Source organism: Sceloporus occidentalis, unplaced genomic scaffold (assembly GCF_023333645.1).
Source record: "Sceloporus occidentalis isolate IW3139 unplaced genomic scaffold, rSceOcc1.0.p SCAF_3, whole genome shotgun sequence".
Taxonomy (NCBI): Eukaryota; Metazoa; Chordata; class Lepidosauria; order Squamata; family Phrynosomatidae; genus Sceloporus; species Sceloporus occidentalis.
The window spans coordinates 237,115,350-237,132,841 of NW_028316983.1; the positions used below are offsets into that span (position 1 = coordinate 237,115,350).

General features: G+C 42.6%; 1 protein-coding gene across 1 annotated transcript in view; it reads right to left on the minus strand.

Annotated features, from left to right (window-relative positions):
- Nucleotides 1–17,492, minus strand: part of ASAP1 (ArfGAP with SH3 domain, ankyrin repeat and PH domain 1) — a 180,653-nt gene that overhangs the window by 134,014 nt on the left and 29,147 nt on the right. The gene's annotated exons all lie outside the window — the stretch shown is intronic.

The window sequence follows — 17,492 nt, forward strand, 5'->3', positions numbered from 1 at the left end:
CGCATGCGCGTGAGTCAGTGAGTGCACGCGCTCTCGCCAAGCGTCTGTTTGTGGAGTGCGAGAAAGACAAAGAGCGCATGCGCGGGAGACAGAATGAGGACGCAGCACCTACACTCCCCCCCTTCCTATTTGGCTCGCCTTCGCAGCCCGCCTCCTCTCTCTGACTCCCCCTCATTCTCTCTAAGCTCCGCCCCTTCTCCCTCCCTTCCTCTCTCTCCCACTTGGTTAGCCTTCGCAGCTCGCCTCCTCTCTCTCACTCCCTCTTTCTCTAAGCTCCGCCCTCTTTTCTCCAAGCCCCGCCCCTCCCTTCTTCCCTCTCTCCTTTACAGGACGCGGCGTTCAGTTGACGTCACGCGAGCGAAAACACGGAAGCCACACCCGCCGCGCAGGCGCCTCAGCGCCCAGTTTTCCCGTGTCGAGCCTTTCACTCTCTTCGCTTTTAAACGCTGTCGTGCTGCCTCCTGTTGCATTTTGGGCTTTGTAGTTTGGTGAGGCTTCAGAGCTCTGTGGCTCAATAGTCTAAACGCCCCTTCCTAAACTACAACTCCCAGAGAGAGAGAGAGGGGGGGGGCTAGGTGGCTTTAAATGCGGTCCCTGCCTCCTGTTGCATTCTGGGACTTGTAGTTTCCTGAACTTCCTTATATGGATACTGTACCAATAAGTGATGATGTCTTGTCCCTTGAATAGAAGATTCAGCTTCTAGTCCAGTCAGCTTTTGCTTGTCAGACATTCTTCCCTTCAGGGGATGCACTGGCCTGGCCTGGCCCTGCTTTCCATTAGTGGACCAGAGCCATAGATGCTGCCTGACCAGCAATAGAACTGGTGCGCTTACATTTCTGCCGCGTCTGATAACCCACAGAATTGCATCCTTATTTTAATAGCAATACTTAAAATAGTGCATTTTTAAAAAACCCACAGATTAGTTATATAACTTAAAAGCGGATGATGAAAAATCCCAAAATAGCAATTTTCTGTACTTTGTTTCCATCGTGGATTAAAATGGAGACTGCCGGAAAGGAATCAAAGGAAGACTAAGGTTTGAGAGAGCAGCTCTAAGTAAGATCTTTTGCTGTGAAGACCTATAATTAAAAAGTCTTCTCTGCCACAGTGTTTCTGGTGCCTCTGTGTGGCTGCAAAAGATGGACAACGGAGAAGAAGGCCGAAAGGAAGAGAAGCAGCTCCTTTGGAGTGTGATGCTGAAGGAAAGTTCTCTGCCAAAAAGACAAATAAATGGATCCAACCTGAACTGTCCCTCGAAGAAGATGACTAAACTTAGACTGTATCATGACAAGACCTGACTCACAAGAAAAGACATTAACACTTTGAGAGATAGAAGGCAGAGCCAGCATGGTTTGAGCAATGAACTAAGATACTGAGAGACCAGGGTTCAAATCCCCACATGGCCATGGAAACCCACTGAGTGACTTTGTCCCTGTCATATTCTCTCAGAGGAAGGCAAAGGCAAAAACGCCTCCGAACAAATCTTGCCAAGAAACCCCCATGGTAGGTTTGCCTTAGGGTCATAATAATAATAATAATAATAATAATAATAATAATAATAATACTATTTATTTATATGCCGCCCAATCACTGGGAATCCGGGCAGCTTACAACAGAGGGGATAATAGACGGATAAATAACTCAGAAATGAAAGCACACAGCAACACAACAACAAAACTGAAGACAGTAAGTACAGAGAAAGACCACATTACAGATGGATTGATTCAGTCATGAAAGCCATTCCCTTGAGTTTGCAAGACCTGAGCAGGTAATATCGAGGTCTATCATTCATAGGGTCACCATAAGTTAAAGTCAGTTTGGCAGCAGGTAACATCAGCAAACATAACAGAGGTGTGGACAAAGTGCAGCCCTCCAGATATTGAACTCCACCTTCTTGCAGCCCTTGCTGGCACAGCCAATGCTGAAATATGCTGGGAGTTGCGTTCTGACAACATTCTGGAGGAGCACACAATGCCAATCCCTATGTAAAGTATGGGTTTTACTCTCTGTGTGCACATACACATATGCTTGTCTAAGGTACTTGTACAATATTCAAGTTGGTCTTTTTAATTATACTGAAAAGGTGATAAAAATTAGTGATACATCTCATTCCTTTTGGTTAAAATTATTTCTTACATATTCCTTCTGTTGAGGGCCAGCATGGTATAATGGTTGTGCATTGGACTAGGATGATGGGAGGCCAGGGTTCAAATCCCAGCTCAGCCATATAAGCCCATTGAGTGACACTGGGCAAGTCACACTCCCTTAGTCTCAGAGGATGGCATTGGCAAGCCTCCTCTAAACAAGTCTTGCCAGGAAAACTATTACAGTAGAGTCTCAGTTATCTGACATAAACGGGCGGGCTGATAGTTGGATAGCCAAAAATGTTGGATAATCCGGAGGGTCCAAGAAAAGCCTTGAAATCACTATGAATTGCAAACGTATTGAAGTTTTATTGCAGGAACAGTAAAAGTAACGTTGCAGTAACGTTATAGGAATAACATTGTAATGTATAAACAGTCCTCTAAAAATGTAAAGAAATCACTGATCAACATTGTGATGTACAATATGTACTGTATAAACAGTTCAGTCCTCTGAAAATGTAAAGAAATCACTGAGCAGCGACGTTGGATAATCCGGCATGTTGGATAATCGAAGGTTGGATAATCGAGACTCTACTGTATACAGTTGCCTTAGAGTCGCCATAAGTTAGAAACAACTTGAAGGCACACAACAACAACAAACAACAATTCCTTCTGTTCTATGCCCCTCTCTTTTACTGAGCTCTCTGGTGTCTGAACATTCCCACATCTTCAGTGCATTAAAACACACTTCTTGTTCTGTCAGTTTTCCCCAAAGAAAAGCAATAACTTGTTATTGTATTCTATACCACCTGCTAATGCATTCCATAGGGGCACAGGATTCTACCCCACTTGATCACATAATACCAGTATGGAGATAAGACTAGAATATCTCACCCCCACCTATTGTCATGCAAAGCCTTTAAGAGTATTGTGGAAATGCCACTGTTTGCTCTGAATTTTCCTGTGGAAATGAGTGCCATTAGTTGCAAGAGAGAGTGGTGAACAAGAATGATGTTGTCTTTTATTGTGGACAATTTCATCCCATTTACCTATTTTTATGGAAGGGAGAGAGATAAGGAATAATAGTGTTTGAGGAGGAAAGAAAAGAACAAACATCTGAACAAACTCGGTGGCCCAGGGTCAAAAGATCTTAGGAAAAAGCAAACATTGCCTTATGCATTGCAAATTCTTTATGGGGGCTGGGGGAGAGAGAGAGAGATGAAAGATTCCCCCCCCTCCACCGCCTTGTGACATAAGACTTCTTTTTAAAGCAAGCTGACCCACATTTGCTCTACAGCTTTGTTTCAATCCCTTTTGCTGTAGGGAGGGGGGTGCAGACTGAAGGCGCTCCCCCATCCTCAATAAGCTGAAGTAGAAGGATTTAAGAGGGATCTGGGTAAAAGTCAATCTGAGATAAGCTTTGGTTGCAGCAGTGGCTCTTTAGTGTGAGAAAGGGCTGATTTGAAAGTTCTTTGAAGCAAATGAAACTGTGTGCCATCCACACGGGAGGGGGAAACAAACTGAGAATAGGACTGGGTGCAGTGTTAGAAAAAAGGCAAGACGGAAAACGGGATCTCGTGCTCCATAAATGTGCATATGGGATCCCAGAATTGCAACCAGAAGCAGGGAGGTCAAAAAATAACCAAGTACTATATTTCTAGTGAAGTTGCTTCAACGCAGCAGCAGCAGCTGGCAATTTCCATGTCAGTGTGGTAGTGACTCCAGCCCAGGTTTTAACCAACACTTTGCAGGAGCTGTCCAGGGTGCTGATCCTCTTATGGGGATAGAGTTCAGCATTCCACCTTGGAATTAAAACCTGAAATAGATTTTTCTGCCCCACTGACCTGGAAATCACCAGCTGCCGCTGGGTTTACACATTACCCTCCTTGAAGACGAAGTGAACTGCCAAAGAAACAAATAAAAGGGAGTATAGGTTTTCATAACATTTACATATGTTAATTTCTATTGAGAGACACAAATCTGTAAGGTATCTTTCAAACTATCAATCAAATAGCCCTAACAGATCTCATCATATGGAGAAGACTGACAAGCTGAGCTCTGCGCTGGCCTGCTCACTCTGCTGCCCAGATGCTAACAAATGCTGAGCTGTTTCAAGGATTTTTCTTCTGGTTCTGGTTAGCTTTAAACTGGACTCAGACTAGACGGCCTTTCAGATAAAGACTGTGGACTACCTTTATAACGTTTTTCAGCTCAGGAGCAAATTGCAGATATGTGGTTAAAAGCCTTTCATCAAACCAGATGAGGGAAGGGGTGAACCTAGGTAAATTCATATGTAGGTGTTGCACACTGAAATTTCCCTTTGAAGATGATGACTTAAATACAGGTTGCAATCCCACTCATTTCATTGGTCTTTAGGCATGATCATGTACTATCCTTATTTGAGGTTGCAAGTTCAGGGAGGACTGTAATTCAGTGGCAGAGCTCATGTTTTGCATGGAAAAAGTTTCAGTTCCAGTTCCAGGTTCCTCTAAAACAGCCAGGACAGATCCAGAATCTCTGGCGAAGCTGCTTTTAGTCCATGTAGGAAATACTGACAGCCAGCATGGTATAGTTGTCTGAGCATTGGACACTGGGAGAACAGGGTTTGAATCCCAGCTCAGCCATGGAAACCACTGGGTGATCTTGGGCAAGTCACACTCCCTCAGCCTCAGAGGATGGCAATGGCAAACTCCCTCTGATGAAACTTGCCAAGAAAATCCTATGCTAGGTTGACTGTGCAACTTGAAGAAACACAACAACAACAGGAAATACTGAACTAAATGAACCATTGGTCTGACTAATATAAGACAACTTCCTATCTACCCAAAGATTAAAACAACACCAACGCTATGTGATGAAACCGTTCTAAATATTACCATTTCAGCAGGCAAATGTTTAAAGTCACTGTTTTGCCAGGCCACTGTCAGAGAACATGATGTTTCCAAAAGCACAGATGTTAAGCAGATGTCAAAATCTAAGTCACTGTGTAACCATCCTGGCTGAAACAGGAGTGGGGCTGCAAAGCAGTTTGTCTGAGTGGATTGGGCCCAGATGGATTTATTAAAATCAGTTACATCTAGCATTGCTGAAACACTGAAAACTAATCTAGTTGCTAAGGGTGCCTTCTGTTTCTTCCACTGTTTTAACCTATTTCTGTTAGTTGCCAAATGCCATGAGGGGCATTACATAAACATCATATGCATATATTAGATGCTACAAATAAAGAGTGCAGGACAACACAGCGAAATGCTTATCTGTATTCCATTCCTCCATGTTTACGAAGCAAGATGCAAAATAAAGTGGAAGAAAACTGGTAAATAAACATTGGAGGGAAAAGCAGTAAGGAGTTGAATGAAAAGTGGTAAATAAATTTTAGAAATATAAGAATTAATTACATATAAATAAAAATGAATTTAGTGGGTAAGTTTGTGCTAAATGCAGTATTAGTCACACACCTATCGAAATAACTGGATTATTTATTTATTTATTTATTTATTTATTTATTTATTTATTTATTTTAGGGACAACTAATGTAAATCACATTGATTTTATTGAGCCTACCTAGGTGGAAGTAACAATGGATTTCGCTCTTTATGGATTTTTTTAAAGGGACGACTAATGTAAATCACATTGATTTTTACTGAATGTAGTGTAGGTGGAAACAACACTGTATTTAGCTCTTTGTGGAAGCCATTATCTTTCCATCTCAGTGTAGTCTCGCCTGTGCCAGCAGGTTTGCTGGTTTGTTGATGGGTTGTTAAAGACATTTATATATGAAGCAGTCCTTAGAATTTTCTAAAGCACTATATAAATCGACATTCCCCTGCTGGGTGCCTTCTAGATGCATTGGACTCTATCTCCCATCATTCTCATCCAGCCTGGTCAAATGGCCAAATATGTTGGGAATTTGCCCTCCAGATGTGCTAGATTACAATCCTAGCACATTTGGAGGGCCCCAGGTTGAGGAAGGTGGAAGTAAATGCTAGATATTGCTGGTAGCAGCCTTGAAACTTGCAATGTGGCATTGCTAACATTTCTTTGAACTTTCTTTCCGTTGTGAAATAGAAAGTGACACTTCAGTTTTTATATTCAATGCCATGTTAAGGCAGCACTGATTTCCGCAGTATCAATCACCACAACTTCCTTTATCTCAAGATAAACTGTAACAATAATGCCTGCTAAATATGAGGCTGCTTAAACCATTATTGGCATCAAGAATTTTGTAGGTTAGTTTCAGGTCCAACTGAGATTTTTTTTTCCACAAGTGAATTGCAATAAAGATATCATTTTTTTGTCCTATCTAAATAAGGCAAGCAAAGATGTGTGGTGGTGTTGCTTTCAGACTTTCAGATGCTTTTACACCTCCAGTGGTGATAAATAATTAAAGTTACAACCCAACAACATCTGGAGAGCCCCCCCCCAGCTCCATTTAAAGGTAGTTAGACATACAGTTGTCTTTCCGTTTGCACAGACTTCAAATCTGCGACCCTCATTTACTTGTGAGGAGCAAACAGAGAGGATTAAAGTGGGGCATGCGCCCCCATTCAAACCTATGAGGTTTGAATATCTTCGAGTTTGAGTCCAGAATGGTTCCCCTGTGAAAATGGAGGGCTGACTGTACAATATTCTGTAAGTATTTGGAAGTGAATGAACTGCAATCACTGAACAGAGAATTTGCATCAGGGATGTATCTTCTGGTGGGGAGGGGGCAAAATTAGGGCAATACCCCCAAATAAGAATGATCTTCCCCCAAATGAAATTTTCCTACAGTCCCCACATTTCTAGCACCGAAGAGAGTAAAACAATAAAAATCTCTCACATCTAAAACTATTATATTTAGCGTGTTTGCATCCCCTTGGTACATTTGCAGCCCTTTTCCCTTGAATGCCTAAACTTCAAGGGATGTGATGTTTTGAGCTATTACAATTCTTGAAATTTGGGGAGTGAAGGAAAATTTCGGTTGGGGGAGCAATGCCCTTATTTCCTCCCATAGCTACTTCTCTGGTGTGCCTGCATTACCACTGACACCACCCCAAAATATGCATCCTACTACTGTGGTTATTATAAAGTGTTGAAATGTGTGAGAGAAGAGCTTTAAACCACTAGAGTATCTTTCAGACTTAAAATAGAAACCAACATCAGATATGGAAACCTCCCCTTTAATCCTTCATGTAAGTGCATTTTCCCTGTATTCCTCTTCCAGACTCTCTCAAATGGACTTGGCTCTAGTCCCTACCTTTGATTATACTTGGCAGCAGATTGCCTTGCTTGTGTTATATCTCTGTGGCTCAGGTTCTTACTATGGTACAGCTGGCAATTACTTTGAGGAGCAGGGCTCTGACACTGGAGCAGCAGTGAGCAACATCCTTGGACTGCAATTCCCATTGGCCCCAGTCACCAACAGGCAGGTAGGTTTTCCAAATCAACACTGCTGGATTATGGTCAGAGGTGACAGAAATTGTAGTCTAGCTGGATCCATAATCCAGGAGCGTTGGTTTGGAAACCTGCCTCCCTGTTAAATTTTTTTTATCCTTTCTGTTGAAACTGAACAAATGCCTTAGTGAAAAACTTTAAAACACACCACATAGTTGATCAGTAGGATTTACTACCACCAGCATATGATGATAGCCACATACCTAGATGTCTTTAAAATAGAGGCAAATATATATATATCTTTGGCCCACCAAAAGTTTCTGGACTTAACCTCCTATGATACTAGAATAGCTCTATCACAGGATTTTCTTGGCAAGATTTGTTCAGAAGGGAGTTCATCTTTGCTTTCCTCTGTGGCTGAGAACATGTGACTTGCCTGAGACCACCCAGTGGATTTCCATGGCTGAGCAGGGATTCAAACCCTGGTCTCCAAAGTTGTAGTTTAACACGTAAACCATTATAAATGAAGTCAGAATGAATGCGTAAGTGTGCTTGTAGAAAGTAGAAATATGTGATAATGAAGGTACGTGTAATGAAGGTATATGTAAGAGTCAGTGTGGCAAAGTAGTTTGAGTGCTGGACTATGACTCTGAAGACCAGAGTCCTATTCCCAACTCAGCCATGAAACCTACTGGGTGACCTTGGACAAGCAACATGCTCTCAGCCTCAGGGGAAGGCAATGGCAAACCTCCTCTGAACAACTCTTGCCAAGAAAACCCCATGATAGGTTTGACTTAGGGTCTCCATATGTCAATGATTTGAAGGCACACAACAACAACAACAACAACAACAACAACAACAAAGTAATTAAGATGATGAGTCAGAAAATGTTGAAAAAAGAATGAAGAAAGTGAGAATTGGAGAAAAAGTATAAAAGATATACAGAGTTAAGATAGGTGTTTGATGAGTATTTAAAGAAGAAAGGGAGATTTTTGAGTGGAAAGATATGTCAGTCTTGACTCCTAATGCGTTAGTAGTGATTTCTTATTTATTTCAAAGTTTTCTTTCAAAGATTTCTATATGTATTGTAGGTTTTGTAGGTTTTTTTATGTGGTTTGATATGTTGATATGGTTTTAGATGTTTAATAATTTTTTTTAAAAAAAACACAATACCAAATGCAAAAGTTGAAAGTATCATCAGACCCTAGCAATAAAATTAAAACCAGTTAAAATCATAGCTATTAAAGACAAAAAACGAAACACATATAGTAAAGGTGGGTCCTGGTCTTCAGTTCCAGGGTCCCCTCCTCACTACACCACAGGGGTTTTTAAAACTCTTGTGGGCTACTCCTGCTTTTCAAGGCCAGTGATCTCCATTTCAATTTGGTTAGGCACACAAGTTGTACAGCATATAAACATGCAGCAGAAACAGGCGAGACAAACAGGTGGGTAGGAGGTGCCTGTTTCAAAGGTCTCTACTTGTGACATCCCTTTGACCCTCTCATGTCAGATAATTCCATTCCAGAAGACAGAAAAAAACCTTAGCGGTAATGGTAATATTCATTAATGTCACTCTTTGGCTGTGCGGAGGAAGTTTTAATTCATTTGTCTGTCTGGACCCAGCTGAGACCAACCATTTCATTTCATACAGGTCAGGCAATCAATAGACCAGCAGTTGGCTCTCTGGTTGCCATTGCTAAATCAGAGCCACTTTGCATAATTGTACCCTTTCTTCTGCTATATATTCTTCAGCTCAATCTGAATTAAGGATTTGCAACACCATCATTCTGAGAGGTGAGACTGGGGTGAGTTGTCAAGCCAGGAGCCTATGAGTACCTTAAAAAGGCCAAAGTTACAACAGCATTTATGGCCGCAGTATGTTGCCATTTATGCTTTATTCTGCTTTGGTTAGGCCTCACCTGGAATACTGTGTCCAGTTCTGGGCACCACAATTCAAAAAGGATGCTGAGAAGCTGGAGCGTGTCCAAAGAAGGGCAACCAATATGGTGAAGGGTCCGGAAACCATGCCCTATGAGAAATGAATTAGGGAGCTGGGGATGTTTAGCCTTGAGAAGAGAAGGTTAAGAGGTGATATAATAGCACTACTTAAGTATCTGAAAAAATGTCATAGTGAGGATGGAGCAAGATTGTTGTCTGCTGCTCTGGAGACTAGAACATGGAGCAATGGATTCAAACTACAGAAAAGAGATTCCACCTAAACATTAAAAAGAATTTCCTGACAGTAAGAGCTATTCAACAGCGCATTATTCGAAGTGTGGTAGCGTCTACTTCTTTGGAGGTTTTTAAACAGAGGCTGAATGGCAATCTGTCACAAGGAGGCAATGGCAAACCTCCTCTGAACAACTCTTGCCAAAAAAACCACAAAAAAACCCACCACCATGATAAGTTTGTTATAGGGTCAGAAACAACTTGAAGGCACACAACGACAAAATCAAAGCCTCACCAGCTGTGCAATCTCTAACTGTCCAAGTTTGTCAAGGACAGTCCTGATTAATCCTCTGTCATCCCACTTTTTAATCTGCTTTTAAAATGTATCAGTTTCTATCTCCTCCTCCCACTTTCACACTTTGTCTGCGCCCTTCTTCAGTCGCTGCAAACTGAGTGTACAGAGCAGACCTTGTTTGCCTTCAGTTAGCAGGAGAGAGAAGAGGAACAGAAGGTGGTGAAATCTTTTCCTTCCCAATAGACTCAAACAAAAGCAGACTACAGCAGCCTCTCCTAGCTTGTGTGGCATTGCATTAATAACTTTTCCCATCTAAGTCACACTCTAATGTTGCTTGGTTACATATGTCCTAGGTTTCATCTGTGAAATGTTGGAGAGTATTGGAATGCAAGTGGCTGCAAAGTTTTCAGACAGCAAAATGTCTGAGGATGGCCAAGCTTGCATTAGTGCATAACACTAGATCATGACATGATGTAACTTCTGGGACTGGCATTCTGCTTGACATGTGCTTGTGAGGAACCTAGTGCTGCATACACGAGCCAAGAAAACATTTCCTCCCCTCCCTTCTGCAGTGTGTGCCTATTTTAGATACACCCACCAGCTGATTTGATATTTAAAGCAATCGCTGGCTCTAATCTGAATGGGATGGGGAAATGAGAGAGGACGGGGAAGGTTGTAGAACAGGGCAGGTTGGAGACCTACCATTAGATCTGGACTCACAAGCAACCTATTTCTATGGCTTTCATGCCCAACTGAGAGTATGCAAACTGGAAAGCAAGCTCATGAATAAAAGACCCATTTAACATTTTCACTGCTAATATTAATATGGGGAAAGAGGGTGGCAAAAAGGCAGCTATTGTTTCTCCATGATAGATGACATTTTGCTAATGCTAACTTTGTTAACATTAAATGTGCCAAACTAGGAAGCTGGGACATCTTCTTAAATGAAGGGAGTGGTTGGAGGCTCAAATGGCAGAGGAGTAGAGCAGGAAAAGGTCAAAGGGAAGGAAGAATAAGCACAAAAAAAGGCAAAAAAGAGCAGCTGGGGTCACCAAAGGACAGTCTGATGGTGCTATAGGAGAGATGTTACAAGGGGAAGCCCCCGCATGATACTTTTCATCATGATACATTAAATATGATTCACCACTGCACAGAGAATACCTTTGGGGAAAAAACAACACCAAGGCTAAGAGGAAAAGATATATACACAAACTAGAGTTGCCAGACTGAACTTTAGCGACAGCTCCTGTCCTTTTAACGGTTGTGACAAAGAAGACATTTGAATAGTTGTTCCTTGTTGTTTAGGCAGGTAGCAAGTAACATCTGCCAAAATCCTCTCCTCTACAAAGGGGATAAGAGTAGTATTTAGTTTTCAGTCTGGCAATCCTAGTATGCACACTTTTCAAGGCAGCACTCTCACCTTGAGATTCTTCCCCCTGAGAATCAGAGAAGGTGGTCCAGGCCCTGAGGTCTGAGAACCCTGATATTCACATATCTGTAGGCTGTTTAACACATTTTATTAAAGACCTAAATACACTAAAGGCACCAGATCCCATCGGATCTTGGAAGCTAAGCAGTGTCAGTCCTGTTTAGTACTTAGAGAGGAGGCCACAAATGAATAACAAGTGCTGTAGGCTATATTTCAGAGGAAGAAACTGGTAAAACCACCTTTGATTGTTACCTAAAAAAAAACTATGAAAAATTCAGGGGGTTGCCATAGGTTGACAGGTAATTTGAAGGCATACACACACTCACAAAGACAACTGCTTAATGTTACACTTCTTAAAGAAGTGGGAGCCATTGCAAGATCCTTGGAGAAGCATTTTTGTGCTTTTTCCAGCTTCAGCTGTCCCTTAGAGCACATTAAAGGAAACAGCTGTTTTGTACCTAAGTAGTGCTGTTTTTACAGGCTATAAATGTCCTGACAATATCAGTGTGTCCATCCTTGCTTTGTTTTGCTTTTTTGCTTTTTGTTTTTTGCAGCAGGCTGGTAAACTGGGAAGTGTCATCCCATTTCCGCAGTAGCCCTCTTCAACAATCTGTTTCGAAAGACTGGCGAAAAACAAAACAAAGCAAAAAAAAATTAAAGCCTGGGGAAGAAGAAAAAAATATAATCAACCCAAAGCTGGCATCAAGTTGCATGTGATGAAGCTGACTGATGTGCTGATTCAGTTTTGCCTTTGTGTTTTGATGTTGTCATGCGAGAGCAAGTCACGCTGACAAACACATTGTGGCATTCCTGGCTCGCAGGGTGAACAATAAGCAAGGAGGCCTGTATTTTGGAACCTTGGCATCTGGGGGAATAAGGAGAAAACACAGCAAAATGGAAACAAATGCCAAGCTGTGAGGAAAGAGGTAGTAGGCTGAGGATCAGTGGGGGAGAGAGAAAAGGATTGCTGCAACAGTATGAGTGTTTTGATTGTTTTAACCACCGTTACTTGTTTCCAAAGGCCTTTGCCAGAGGACGTGGAAGGGAATATTCCATGGTAAACAATCTGGCCTGACTCTACCATTAGCAGATGGTAGCCTAGCACTTCGGAGAGCCAGCGTGGCATAGTGGTTTGAGTGTTGAAATATGACTCTGGAGACCAGGGTTCGATTCTCTGTTTGGCCATGAAACCCACTGGGTGACCTTGGCAGGTCCCAGCCTCAGGAGAAGGCAGTGGCAAACCTTTCTGAACAAATCTTGTCAAGAAAACTCCACGATAAGTTTGCCATAGGATCACTGTAGGCTGGAAAAAACTTGAAGGCACACAACCACAACCACACAAACACAAAATAGTGACAGATTTTGGGAACATACCACATCATCTAATGATCTCTCACTGATCCCTAGGTTCTTGAATAGAATCCATATTAGTTACCACTAGCTACTACTATTAGTTATTACATGGATAGTAGTAACCATATTAGCACAGGGAATCAATTGTCCAATACTCCAGTCAGGAATGTTTGGAACACTATGAAACAGAGAAAGAAGAGAACTCAGTTGTCAGCAATGGAAGTAAGCTAAAAACAACGGAGTAAAGTGGGAGGAAGAAAGAGAAACTGGGACATTTTACAAGGCTGAAGTGGAATGGCAGAGGATTGCTCAGGACTATCCTTCCCAAATTGGGACAATTGAAGGGCAAATATTCAAGGGTAAATAAACATTTGTCTCTTATTTAAGAAATGCCCTTCAATATAGAGAACTCCAATTTTAGTCTTGTTATGTCTTTTGGATAGAACAGATAAATAATATATCATAGCATAGAAAAGTTCCTTTTGAGACTGATAATTCTCAAGAATAATCCTGAGCCAATTGATTATGCTGGTGGAGAAATTCTGGGATATTCTAATCCCCAAAAAGAAACACGGCCAAGCTTGGAAATTTCATCTTTATATAAATATTAGCACCAAGGTTTTGTAGCAACTATCAGTAGTAACCATATTAGCACAGGGAATTAGTTAATGAATATTTTAATTAACATTCTCCCTAGCCTCTGTTGCTCATTCTTTTTAATTAAGAGAGAGAGGAGGGAGAAGGAGAAAGAGAGATAATAATGTTTTTTCTCCAACTGTTCAAAATGAGGAATTCTAGAAGATTGCAATAATTGGCAGGCTGCACAGCAGCTGATGCATGAGGATTCTGCCGGGGGAGAAACCACACCGAAACAGCTCCTCAAGCCATATTGCAAATATTTCAATATTTTCAGTCTTGTTTATCTCCCATCTGCATCTAGGAAAATCTCCAAAACACACATACAAGAAATGGAACACCAATTAATGGCCTTGTCTGTTTGCTTTGCTATCAAAGGCAGGAGTTTGGGGACCCCAACAGGAGGCACTCATGTCTTAGAGACCAGATGCACTGATTTAGCTTAGACAACATGCCAAAGCAAGGTCAAGAGGGCTGGACATGTCTTCCAGCATACTGAAGCTCAGTCCAGATAAGACAGAGCTACTGTTGGTGCCTAGCAATTCTAACCAGGCTAGTGAGGTTCATCCTTTTGCAGAAGGAGATACACTTCCCCTAAGTGGAATGGGCATCTTTGGATGGATCGAGGGCATTTTTGCCCACTGTAAAGTGAGAAGCTGGGCAAGTTTGGGTAGAGCCAGCCAATCAGCTCATGGAAAGCTTAGGGGATCTATAGGAGAAAGAATAACCTAAAGGTTTCTCTGATAAACAGTTAGATAGGGCCAGTCAGAGATAGAGTTAGAAGGGAAGTCAGAAATAGAGATAGGCCCAGTTAAGAAGAAGAGAATGGTGAAGATCTGAATAGAGTTTTGGGGAGCTGAAAATGTGGAGAGAGTTCAGGGAGAACTGTTATTTTTCTTAACTTCAGATGTTACTTTATAGGGAGGAGGAGTATAAGGCTAGATGTTGATCTGTTACAACAGTGACTTCCAAACTATGGTCCTCCAGGTGTTTTGGACTTCAGCTCCCAGAAGCCCCAGCTAGCTTGCCCAACAGTCAGAAATTCTGAGAGCTGAAGTCCAAAACACCTGCAAGACCAAAGTTTAGGAATCACTGTGTTACAATAAATCTTTGCCTTTTTTAGCTTCTGTATTGCAGTCTGGGTGTTTTAATATAATAATTAAGTAGGAAAACTGATTACACTTTATCACAGTGCACCCACTGATCAACATAGCCACTTGTCCAGAATAGTGGTCACCTTGAGGCCTGAGTACCAGATCTAGAAAGGGATCAAAGGGGTAAAGGGGTAAGGTGAGTGATATGACCTCCTAGGTTAGGATCAGCAAGTCCAATATAGATAGGTCTAGACACATCCTGTTCCAGTTCTTCGCTGGTGGTACCCCGATTCCCCAACATACAGTATGTGGCCTCCCAGAGTATAAATGGAACGATTTAAGGCCCGAAATAGCCATTTGTCTTCCATTTATTAAATAAAGACTATTTGGGCCTAAAATAGGCCCAGAAAGGCTCAAAATATATAACTGATGATGCCGCTTTGTGACACAACTGTTCACTTTTCCTCTAGTCTAGGAACACACTGGGTGCCACATATAGTCCACCTGCCACATTCCTTCCCTCCTGCACCCTGTAAGGCTCAGCATTGCAGTTTGGTTGTTTGTGAATCCATCTCCCAAACAAGAGCCATGGTTGGAAGTGGACATTATTTATTATGCCATATGACTCACTTTTGTGCCATCTTCATTACTTCCCGGTTTATTTCTGGGTTGACTTGAAATTCTGGCTTTAAGCTATAAAGAACTTCATGGGTTGAGTCCAGAGTCAGTGACAGGTAGTAGCTCTCATGTCAGTGAGATGGTGGATGCACTCTAGGTTTTAGTTTGAACTTTATAGAAACAATCTAGGGTACTTAACCAAATTTGTGGATAGAGTTTAGCATCTTGGATAGTTTAGCTAAAGACCAAACTAAAATCTGAGACGGAACCACCATCCCAATGATAGGGGAGCCACCAGCTACCTCTAGCCATGGTGTCTGAAAGATTTTATCCATCTATCCACCTTCTACCTATTCCATATCTAACTATGTTCTCAGATAACCATGAAAAGCTGTGGTTCAAGCGGCCCCTGCAAACAGTTTCAATGGCTTCTCATCAGTGGGTCTCTTTAGTGGTAACACTGCCTCCACCCATGCTTATCCTTCTTTCACCCACGCTTATCCTAAGGAAGCATTTTGGAAGAACTTGTGATGTTAGAATTAGGTGAATGTCAGTTTAATTTGCTATGATGGTGTGCATCTCCAGTTAGAGAAGATTATAACCCACACACTCCGCTTATTTGGTCCTTCAGTACAGGACCATGTGGGTGTCATAGGTAGAGTTCACCCTGGCTAGAAGGACCATTAGTTTAACATGTTATGATGTAGGTATAAATGATATGATGATATTCTCTTTTCTTATACATCTAGGACAGCGGTTCCCAACCTTTGTTGGGCCACGACCCCCATTCCGGGCGAAAGTCCCGCCCGCGACCTCCCTCATTGGTTGGGAGGCGAGGAAGGGGCGGGACTTTCGACTGTCTACAAGCTCCAGTGGGCTTTGCGGCCAGATATCCCACCCCTTCCCAGCCTCCCAATCAAGGAGGCCACCAGGAAAGAAGGGATGGGACTTCCGGTCACAAAGGCCGCTGGGGTTTGTAGTCCCAGCCCTCTTGCCTTCTCCTCCCGGGTGCCTCCGAGGGCAACCGCGGGGAGAAGGCGACCCTGGCCCTCTCGGCTTCTCCTCACGGGCGCCTTTTGCTAAAGGGATTATCCAAGATACTTTGGAGATATGGTTTACCACCTTGGACAATTATTTAAAATATAAACTAAAACCCCAAGTAGATTTACCACCCCACTGGCATGGAAACAATCTGCTGCCACTGTCTGTGGACTATGGAGTTTATCGCACTGACCCTGAAACGGGCCTAGTGTGTTCTAAACACGTGTGCGCAGGCGCACATGGAATGGGATGGGGCCACGAACCCCATTTTATTGCACAGTGGAACGCCGCCTTTGCCGCCGGGCGTTCCAGTTGCGTCCCCGTTCCGTCCCAGAGGGCGCCATTTCTGAGAATGCTTAGAAACAGTTCTCAGAAATGGCGCCCTCTGGAAAAGAACGGGAATGCAACTGGAATGCCCAGTGGCAAAGGCGGCATTCCAGCGTGTGATAAAATGGGGTTCTTGGCCCCATCCTGTTCTGTGCACGCCACGCACACGCACGTTTAGAATGCACTGGGCCCGTTTCAGGGCCAGTACAATAAACTCCTATGTTTCCCCAAATGTGCCTAACAGGAATACTTGGGGGGAGGTGAAAGAACAGCTGGTTTGGGTTTACAGAAAGGGTTGGATCCTTCCTCCTCCCAGCTCCTGATCCAATTAGGGAAAGGCTTCAACAGCTTTTTTTTTGAGAGGAAACACATTTTCTAATGGGTTTCAGACATTAAAGTGATTAGCATTTGGTCCTCAATTATGCAGAATCAGTGAGTGGCTTCAGCAACTGTTATGAACAGCTTTGCCCAGTCTGGCAACTTCCAGGTGTGTCCAAACTACAATTCCCATCATTGGGGGTTGTAGTCCAACACATCTGGAGCCTCTGTCAGATTGGGGATAGCTGGACTAGAGATGCTCTTCTCTTCTCTGACTGCTTAGTGTAGACATCACTCTACAACACATTCTTCCTTTTAGTGTCTCAAGCAACCACAGAATTAAGGCTTGTTCCCACTAAACTTAGGAATTGCTGATCTTACATTTCTTTTCAAGTATTGTAACCTCAAATATCTTAACTTTGTATTCAAATGTAGTAGGATTACAATGTCATCCTTGGGAGCTCCCCCCCTCTTTTTCTCCCCTTTCTTTGTTTGCTTGGAAATTGTTGTGGAGGTCAGCTCAGGATGTCTATGTTAAACCGACTGCAGTTTTAGCGGTTTTATAAAGTACACAACAGACTTGAGAACAGCACTTGGGCACCTGCCATTCACAGCATGAACAAACAAAAAGGATATTAAGGTCACTGTGGGCCGTTCTGCATTCTGCAAGATTGAAAGGGGAAGGGGGGGGGGAGCATGCTCTGTAAACTACCACCACCACCTCCCTCTTCCACACCCACAACATTCTCAGCAGT